Genomic DNA, 10,735 nt, shown 5'->3' with positions numbered 1-10,735 from the left:
GATGCCAGCATAGCAAAGGGGAAGAGAAGTGTATACAGACTAACAGAATGAGCAGCATGAGACCACTTACAATCATGTTAGTTCTACATTTATGTATTTAATTTTCATGGGTAAGGTAGGATGTTATTACCAGAAGACCAGCTAGCCAGAGTGAAAAGGGGTTGCCTTGAATTTCCTGTCCTTGCTAGGAGGAGTATAAATCCTTGCCAGGAGGACTATAAGTGCGTATTTGCCCACATGAGATTTTGCAAGGTTTTAAGAGCCAGGAACAATATACTGCCCAAAATGGGTTATGCTGTGAAGTTCCAGCTTCCCTGAAGTCCACAGCAAAATTCCCATTGACTCAAGCAGAGCCAGGACTTCCTATCAGTTCCCAAGAGATCAGCTGTGCTGAGAATTGTGAGCTGTGTGCATTGCAAAGAGAGAGTATCACCAATTCTTCAGCTTGCACTCACTCTTCTTGTGCTCGTTTTTGCATGTGGTGGTTTTAGCTTTGCATGCTTTACAGATCAAGAAGCCACCACAGCATTCTGGTTATGTTTTATTTATTTCACTCAATAATGAGGCATACTGTTTTCAAACCAAAAGTGCTGCAGGGGTGGAAATTAGATAAAAACCTCATAATTCATCTGGTTTCCCACCCCCACCACCTAGCTCTATTTGTAATTACCCATTTGTTGCAGCTCAGTTACTACAACTGTTCCCTTCTCCAAAAGAGCTTGCAACCTTGCTTCCTTCAGCTTAGTTACACATTATCAAAAGAGCTTAAACTGTTCTTGCCTTACAGACGCATGTAAGGAATCTGAAGACAAACTTATATTTGCATGAATTGCTGTCCCCATAAGGACAGTAGTTGACTATGGAAAGGCATCACAGTTCCTTTGCAGGAGTGCTTCTGACAGATGCCACCATCAGACCCCTTCGCCTGCACAGCCACACAGCAAAGAGACAGAAGCTAAGATGATCTGCATGAGTGGACAGTGCCCAAGTGGGAAGTTTAGCAGGTCTGGTTTGCACAGGTTCTTGTGAACTTTTCCTTCAATTTTTCCATATACGTCTTTTTGCACCCCCTGAATTTCACTTTGAGTTTCAGGTTGAACAAGAATGTTAAAAGCTCAAACTGAAACTCACTTGAAACCATCAAGTTTCATTTGCAAAACTGTAAGTGGGCTCCAAGTCACTTGAAAGGTGCGGATTAAGGAATTTAAGTGAAACTTACAACAGACAGGTTTATATCTTAGTTTAGAGCAAAACTGGAAAGTAGGCAAGTAGGCAAGTTTTGTGCGGTTCTGTAAGAAACATTACATGCAGCAGTTCTCTGGCTTACTCCTGGTGTATGTGGAGAAATGTGCTCTCTGCACACATCTAAAATGTTGCAATCCTCTAATACGCCAGATTATTTTTTCTTTAAAACCTCTGTTTAATATCTCTCCTCCTTATTCTCCCTGGAGCAGAAACAGCACCAAGACCTTTGGGCAATAAACTTTTATAACTAATTCCCCAGAAAGCCCCCCTCCTAGTTTAGGACTTAAGGGGTTCCTTGCTCATGGTTATACACCATCTGTCATTATCTCCAAAGAGGAAAATGCCAAGGGTGGCCTTCAGCTGTCAGCTCTGCCCCTCTGAACAGGGTGTTACAGGATGTCTCATTCAGCGTTTGCAGTCACAGGAGAGGGGAGATTCTTTCGTTCAGAGCAGGGAATAGCCTCCACAGCTGCAGAACGCAGGAGGCCCAGGGAACGTCCTAAGGCCAGCAGCTGTGGAAGCAAATTTTGGCTGCATTGGTCCATTATTGTTGATGCACATAAGGCATGAAAATCAGATTCAGGAAACAGTACACATGCAAAAAGACTCACAGCCTTAATTTTCATATTTAGTTATGCAACTGTATAATAGCTAGACCTTGCTTTGATGTTATATTCAATATTGTTGGTGTTAATAAAAAACTTACACCAATCTTTGCAGTGAAATCATATTTAAAGGGAAACTCAGGCCTGCCACCTCCCTGTTCAGCTAAACCAACCCACTAGCACAGTAAGCATGTCTTGAAAATGTTGTCACAAGCACAAAGTTAAACTAAGTTAAACATCTCTTCTTTCATGCTGTATTATGTATGAAATTTGAAAAATTCAGATTTTACTCTCACTGTGCTTCAAGCACCAACCACTTACCATGCTAAACCACCCACCAGAATGCCTGTATGCCCAACCCCATAGCAAACATCCATCTTCCAGAAGCTTTCTTGGAGAACAACATGACAACAACAAACCCTAACTGAACTATGTTCAGTGCCACTCTTTTTCAGTACTCCTGGCTCTGTCATGATTCGCAGCTCTGAAGATGGAGAGATTTGCTGGCACTCTGTTGCTGAATTGCTTGAGTTTTCTTGTAAACTCTGGGCTAACTCATATAGCTGATTTGCACCTTGATTTCAACCCCTATAACATAGAGGTGATTATCATCTAACTTCGCACAGATGTGTGTTTAGCTCATGGCGCTCTCATACTCTCAGATGTAAATTCAGAACATTATTAGCAATGGACATAACCCCAGAAAGGCCTAGGCAGACATTTTTCCCAACACTTTCAGGCAAACAGTAGACATGATTTTTCCATTTCTTTTCAGTTTCAGTCTGAGGTGAAGCAGCAAAGGCTGCCCCTCCAATCTAAGCAAAAGCAGCAGCATATTCATACCCTGCAGAACCAGCCAACAACTAATAAACAGAAACTTGCTCAACAGCTGAATGACAGAGGCATAAACAGACTCATTCAGCTAGGAGAGCCAAAGAGGGAGTCAGAGAGATAGCCAAATCCACCAGCTTCCTCCTGCTGGCTGTGCAAGGAAGAAAGGAGCTCGTAACAATGGGGGCAGAGGAAGAGGATTACACTCCTGTCATTTGGTTTCATTCCCAAACGGCTGTTAAAAGTTGCCTCTAGCAAACTTTGCTCCTCATTACTGCTGCCTCATCATCATGGAGCCACATCTCCAGTGCTCAGCTTGGCAGACTGCTTCTCCTTGTCTGCCTCATCTACCCAGGCTAAGATAGAGCCATTGATGGGCCCATGTGGGGGACCCAAACCCCATTGACTCCCCCCCATTTTTGGGCTCATGCCTAGAACAGATAATTATGCCTTTGGCAGTGCATGCTTGCCAGAGAGCATCTCCCAGCCCACGTCTGGGGGGGTATGAGAAAAGTGCAGCTGAGAAAAGGCTTGATATTGAATGTGTCAGTCAATACACAGCAAAGGATCAAAGACCGTTTGAGAAGCACAGGAACAGAGGATAGGGCAGGAGAGGGCACTGTTAAGGAGAGGACACCAGAAGGGACAGAACATGAGAAAAGACAGAGAATTTGGGGGACAAGAAGGTAAAGAGAACACTATGGCATGGTGGTTCCCAACCTGTGACTTGAAGCAAAGCATTGGAATGTCGCTTGTGACACAGGAAATGAAAGTGTTCTAAGTGGACACGGACAGCTAGCCACAGGCACTTGCATAGATGGAGTATATGGTAGCCTTGGCAGCTGAAAAGAACCGAGCTCAGCATAGGGCAGCTCTTTGTCTCCCTCAGCTAGAGGTTAAAATTACTCCATCCGATTCCACCCCAAAAAATCGTCTGAGGCTGCATCTCTGGTTAGTGGAATCTGGCGTTGAAGCTGGCCAAGTCTAGCTAGCTAGAGCACGTGGGCACGCTGTGTGGCCAGTAAAGGCGAAACGGACACAGCCCATTTCCCTACAGACAAGGGAACACCCCACAAAACGTCCCCAGCACAGCCCGCACCTGAACAGGCTTCCAGTTCTTAGTGCTGCTCATTCTGGTACTCTCGCCAATGAGAGGGTGGCAGGCTTGTGGAGAGATGTTCACTGCTGCTTCTTGGGCTGATCCTGTTTCTGAGGGCACAGTCTTAACTTCCAAAAGTGCAAATCTGTCATGATATATGTGTACTTCATGAGTACCCAATATATCACAAGAGGTTAAAGATTCCTGCTGGAGGATCAGATGAAGGAGAAGACCTTCATATGAGAATCAGAAGAAAATGAAATTTCTCCTTCTCTAATGAAATACACACTGGAATATTTATTCTCTGGTCCCCATTTCATATACAGGATGATTCTGAAATATTTCTGCTTATAAATGTGAAGCAGAATGAAATGCTACTTATACACCCAGAAATAAGCACCCCCCTTTTTTCCCTGCCATACATACGCACACACACAATTCTATTAAAAAACTTCCTTCCACATCCTTCCTTTGTGGTTGTGAACTCCTCTGGGGCAAACACAACTCCCAGGAGAGTCAACAGAACACTTGCCATTGCCTTCGGTGAGAATATGACTGTGCCCCTTTCTTATAGTAGGCAGAGAGTTAATCGAACAGAGCTGAAGATGTATTGTAGGAGACAGGAGTAAATCAAATTATATGAAAACATTCCCACGGTTTTGATTTACTTCACAGAAAGAAGCAAAATATTAGACATCTTATATTACTTCACATTTGCCCTCCAGGCAAATGTGAGGTAAATGTTCAGAATATTCTAAAAATGTAGCAATAAGCCCTTTCCACCAAGTTCTGTACGATTTCTGCATTACTGAGAATATAATATTTTTCTAAAATGCTGAGTAGCAGTCTCTAATCCTGTCTCAGAGGCCAATAGATTCCATTGGTTTAGATCTGCTATTCCTTTACAAAACTGAAATAAGAAAATTAATTAAAATCATAAACAGAAGGACTCTTTCAAAGCCATAACCTGGGCATGTTTGTAGCATTGCTGACATCTACTGAGGGAAAGCAAAATTGCATGTCTTAGCAAAGGAAGATTTTAGCAAAGAGGGGAGAGTTGGCCCTTATTTGTTGTTTTCTCTTCTTGGTTTATATTCACAATATTCACATTTGCATATATATCCATTTATTACTTATCCTGAATCAATACTCAGTTGACTCATCTAAGGTCATTGGGTCAAGATAGATGTTATTGGGAAGACTTAACAGGGTATATACAGGAGAGACAAGAAACAGATGTATTCCTTCTATAAATCCTGGAGATCGTTCCCTATACTTCCAGGATTCTGAATGCCAGGATTGACATGCAGCATCAGGAATATCAGGACACACATCTAGTTTGTACTCACTGCACATAAAGCCCTCAAACTGTGGCAGCTGAAGACAAGAGCCCATATAGTGCAAAATACTGAATTTAGGAAACTGTGCTGCATGACTGATAATGAAATTTAGATATCATTTGTTTCTTAAGGAAATGGGTAATTTGGCCAAGATATGGAAGGAATAAAAATATCACCATTCAGAGAATGGTAATCAAAACAGCAATTCAGAAAGACATATTCTGATCTGTATCTGTTTGTTCTCATGATGTCATATGGCAGTCATACCCTTCAGGCTGTTCAAGAAGAAAATTTGCTGGGATCTTCTGTATTGCATAGCATATTCTTTATCTGTGCTGAACAAAGAAGAATCCATAGCCATCCTTATAGCTAGAGAACAATAATCATTACTACAGAGCTCATGTCTAGGGATTTCATTCTGCAAAGATAACAGCGAAAATCTGTGTATCTCAATTTGAGTAACAGCAAAACTGAATTATGTAAAACAAAAGGAACATCATATAAAATTCTAATAGAGTTGGAATGAATCAGGAGTGATAATAATTGTGAGTGGATTTATGTTTCTCCACTTCTGGGCAAATTTCTCACCACCTAACTTGCCTGAATTTACAGGATTATAAATAAAAATGAATTTGACCAATAAATATTTATAGAATAGAGCAACATTATCAATAAAGCAACTTAATTAATTTGCTTTTTGTAATATATAAATATCCACAGTCAAAATTATATTATTATATTATAAGATTTGGTCTGTGCTGAAGTTAGTATGAAATGCCCCTTTTACCTTGACAGGGACAGGATTTCAGACGGTGTCTGCACAGGCTTTTCACAGTTGTTCCTTCAGATTCTGAAATGGATATAAACATAAAATAAGATCTTTGGCTCATGTATCTGATGAATAAAATATCCCCAGTAGTCATTCTTGGTCACATAGGGCTAAACTCCAGCCTTTTTACGTGCGTAGGTCTAGTGGATAAAGCTGATAACCAAACACAAGAGTTTAGTGGGAGCTGAGCGTGTATCATACGTACTTCGAACACTGCGGTGCAGTGTTGAAAACCATCTCCCCGTTGCTCTCTAATTGAAGGTGCCTCATTTCAGCCTACGTTCCAGTTATTACCTTGAAGTTTCTTTGGTACCTAAACCTTGGCTTCTCCGCACACCCTGACATGCCACAGTTTTGCGAGGGCTCTGCAGTTCAGCATTTACTCCTCACACCGGGGCCCACCAGGATGTGTGCAGTCATTGCTTGTGCCTGCTCCAGCACACGCTCCCCTTGCCCACACGAGGCTCCACACGGCAGAGCCCAGAAGCAGTGGGAGCCATGTCTTTCTTTCCGGATGAGGAAAAGGTGGGTTACACAGCTTGTCCACCACAATAACCCTTCAAACAGGGACTGGCACCTCGCCTTTCCCATCCATGTGTCGCTAGGCCAGACACCCAGGCCCACGTTCACCCTCTCTCAGGCTTGTGTCTCTTGAGAAGAGCTTCTCCAGGAGAGGGCGAGCAGGTAGCCCTGGGGCTGATGAACTCTTCAGGGACGTACAAGAAACCGGCCTGACTCTCTGCAATTAAGGGATTTAACTCCAGCTGAATTCTGCCATCAGCTATCCATTGGCCCAAGGTGATTTCAGAGAAATGACCATTTCCTAACTTCTGAAAAGGTAACCTAGGAAACTTGTCCCCTGGCAGGAACCAGGCCACACAGCCAGCGCGCATGGAGCTGCTTCCCGACGGGCTCCCTTTCCTGCTTCCCGCCTCGTGTGATCTGGACTTCGCACGGCTCTTCCACATACCATATGAAGCGTGCCTTCCGCTCTGCGGGCAGACCACCGCAAACCGTAAAGCACAGCGCTCAGCGCTGCGACATCTAAGATTCTGAAAAATCGCTTAATGAAATGCCATTTATGTGGTCACATCAATCCACTTTAAAAGGGCATTTAGGAGGGCTTAAGTACCTAGGGAAGCAAAACCCCACAGCCTGGCACTTGGACAGAGTTCCAGCAGCGAGTTGTATTTAAAAATACACAGATCAGAAATAAAGGGGAAGGAGCAGATAAATCTGAACAACTGTTCCCAAACAGAAACCATTTCCTTATTCTATTATAAACCTATTTCTGATTACCTAAAAAGAATGTTGAAACATTTGGCTTTCTAGAAATAACTTGGTTCCAGAGATGAGTCTCTGAAAAGGCTCCTTCTGGCTTGACTCATTGAAAACCAAGGCACTGAGATTAATATCAACATTTTGGCAATTCTAATAACAAAGACTGCCAAAAGTATGTTGTCTATCAAACGTACATGGAAGAAAGATGTTAGAATATTAAGAACAGATGTCACAGCTTCAAAAAAAACTCATGCTCCCTAAGTACTCTGCAAGGCAACATGTACAAAAGCTCATGAAAGATCAACTTAATGTATTTAGTCCAAATACTTCCAAATGCTTTATATGCATGTAAGCTTACTTACAAAATATGTATGTTTAAAGATTTTTTAAAAAGAGGATGGTGTCATAAGTTGACAATGGCCTTATATATTAAAATTCAGAGCTCTAATAATTCAATAATATATTAAAAATTACTTTTTATAGTCTCTTATTTAAACCACTGTGCCCTGTTTCAGGGAAAGTGTGCAAGATTTTCCAGTTATTGAGTACTCATTTATTTACATTTTAATTATTATTCTACTGACAAAGGAATTTGATAAAAAACTTCCTATTGAAACAATGTCTACACAATCTACTGAGAGTAATCACCAAGTAAAAACAGCTTATTATCTAAAACTAAAAGGTTTTGTTATCAAAAACTAAAAGACCACTTAGCAGATCTAAAGATCTTGAGAGCTCACTTGAGCAGGCACAGAAGGTGCGTTCATCCTCTGCTCTCGTTATTTTCAATACTGACAGTTCTAAACAGTAAAAATTAAAACAGCTTCCAAACCGAGAATCATGAGGATTAGCTTTTTTTTTTTTTTTTTTTTTTAAAGTAGCAAGCACTGGATTCTTTTTAATTGCTAAAAGTTTTTTTTCCACCTCTAGAGCTGACATTTCCAGAATTCAGGTATGGAAAATCACCTTACAAAAACAAAGCAAAAATTTTCACATATAACAGGGGACAGAGTGTTAAAAAAGAAACTACTGAATATTGTAAAGCTCACAATAAACCAACAGACAAGGATGACACTGTATCTCTTAGGGGATATTCAAAGGTCCTTAAGCCCAATATTTTGGAGTCAACAGCCAAGGCAAACTTGAGCACAGCGGTTTGAGCTACTGAATACGATTTTTCGTTTTTCTGACTGAAATCCGGGTGGCAGTAAATCTCAGGAGGAAGCGGACCAGAGCTAAAGCTTGCCACCCACTCACGTTCGCTGGAGAAAGGGGAGCCAAACAAGACTCGTCCTTATTTCAAGCTTAAACATGGGTGCATATGAAACTAAAACACAGATTTCCAGGGGCAGAAGTCCAGCTATCTGACGTTAAAACGGCTGGGCCGAGCTCAGATATCTGATATGGGGGATGATAATAAAAAAAAGCAACGTAATAAGGTAATACTAAGACATGACAACGTAGTAATAATAGTAGCAACAACAGTAGTATTTTCTGTTCTCGGAAGTTTTAAAAACACTACCTATTTCTCCTCACCGCGCAAGGCCGCTAGGGTGACAGTGGCGCAGCGCCGACGCCTACAGCCGCAGCAGCCTCCGCGCCGAGCACCGTGGCCCGTGGTGGCCCCGCGGCCGCCCCGCCGGGAGGCGCGCTTCGCTTCCCGGGCTGCGGAGTCCCCTCAGGTGCGGCCAGGCGGGCCGGGGCGCTGCGGCCTCCATTACCTGCGCTGTGACAATCTTCGGACCCCCCGGGCCCCTTCCTGCGCCCCGGGCCAGCGCTGTTGGCGGGGCAGGGGATAACGCCCGCAGGCCATGGCCCAGTTAAAATTTTTCCTCGGCTCTCGCTGAGCTGCTCCCTCGGCGCAGGGGAGGCCAGGCCGCCCCAGTCCTGCCGGGCCACGGCCGCAGCCCCCTCGCGGGGACGGGCCCCCCGGGCATGACCTCCGTCACGCCAGGCCTTTGGGGCCCTCACACCCCGGGAGAAAGCCCTGGGCTGGGATTCGGGGCACCGGCTGGCCACTGGCGCCCTGGCCTCTGGGACACGATGGGGGGCGACCTCCCCTTTCTCCCTTTCCCTTCTTTTTAAGCTATCGGAGGAGGTCTGATATTTAATTAAAGAATCATGAAAGAACTAGATATTTAACTATATGATAATGTTTGATATTCTAGCTTAGCAGAGCATTGTAATTTCACAGAAAAGGTTTTCACATTGGTTTTAAGCTGTTACCCAGAAATTGCAGACGACCTTGTCATGGTCTTCTACCCAGGGAACAGAAGTAGTGTCAGGCAGGGTCACGTACACCTATATTTTTCCAGTAGAAATATCAAAAGACATTAAAAAGTCCTTTGAAGCAATATTTGAAATGTATCTGTTGTTTAGTGACGCGAAGGTACGGCTCCATAGCACACAGTAGTTCATTAGCAGGGTATCGTTAACTCAGGTGGTGCATGGCGCTAACGAGGTCACATTGCCTCCAGCCAGCTTTCCAGGGTGCTGCTCGGCGCTCAGCCCTGACCACAAACCAAACCCCACCGGGCACGTGAAACCAACGGCTACACTGGCACAAACTGACCCCAACCGGTCGTGTTCGCTCCAGCTGCTGTGAAAGACAACTCTCTCCATGCCAGCTCGGGTGTCGCCTGTCCTTCCGCACCTGGCACAAAAGCATAATATCCTGATTGAATTAGTGCTGTTAGCACAGAACCAGTGCAACAAACGGCGGAGCCATAACCCGGGCAAAAACACCCCGGCGAGGTGGCGGGCTGCGAAGTGGGGAGTTCACCCCTCAGCGGTGGCCTGGTTCTCCACCGCTAGACAGGGCCACGTGGTCCTTGATCAAAGCCCATGTGCAATGTATTTAAATGCCATCTGATCCAGGGCAGCTCCGTGACATACACCACTCCTACAAACATCATCTTATATTACTACCGCAAACATCCATCTTGCTGCAGTGGCCGGGCAGCACAATACGGATTTCGTATCAAGTTGCATGATAAAGTGTAATCCGACTCTCACGTCTCCTGCAGTCCCAGTGGTGAAGCTATTTAGTTGAACATCAGTTTAGCAGGGAACATAAGTTGAAGCGTAACCTAGTTTTAAGGATGAGTGTCACGCTCCCCTCTCCGATACGTGGCTGGAAAAGGTGTCTAAGCTATGGGCCCAACCTCTGCACACCTGAAGCATGGAGCCTCCTCCCATGGGCTGGAGCAACCCCTTCCTACGCACCCTCATCCAGGAGGGCGAGCAGCGTACGTTCCCTGGAGCTCCTGCCTCCTAAACTGTGACAGAGACCTATAGATCACACGCACAGATCTGACAGACGTGACGCAGGCCAAAACGCAAACTGCTGCTCCCTCCAGACCTATGAAACTGTATCCCATCTCCCTCTTTTAAAGGGTAGGAAACATGCACTTCAGGTGACAGCCTCTCACGGTCCTTTGCTGATGCTAAATCCACTGGCCGAAGCAGAGTCTGATCTCTCTCCAGCACAAACCAAGAGGCAGAG

The sequence above is a fragment of the Apteryx mantelli genome, chromosome 15 (assembly GCF_036417845.1).
Source record: "Apteryx mantelli isolate bAptMan1 chromosome 15, bAptMan1.hap1, whole genome shotgun sequence".
Taxonomy (NCBI): Eukaryota; Metazoa; Chordata; class Aves; order Apterygiformes; family Apterygidae; genus Apteryx; species Apteryx mantelli.
This window is presented reverse-complemented; position numbering follows the sequence as displayed.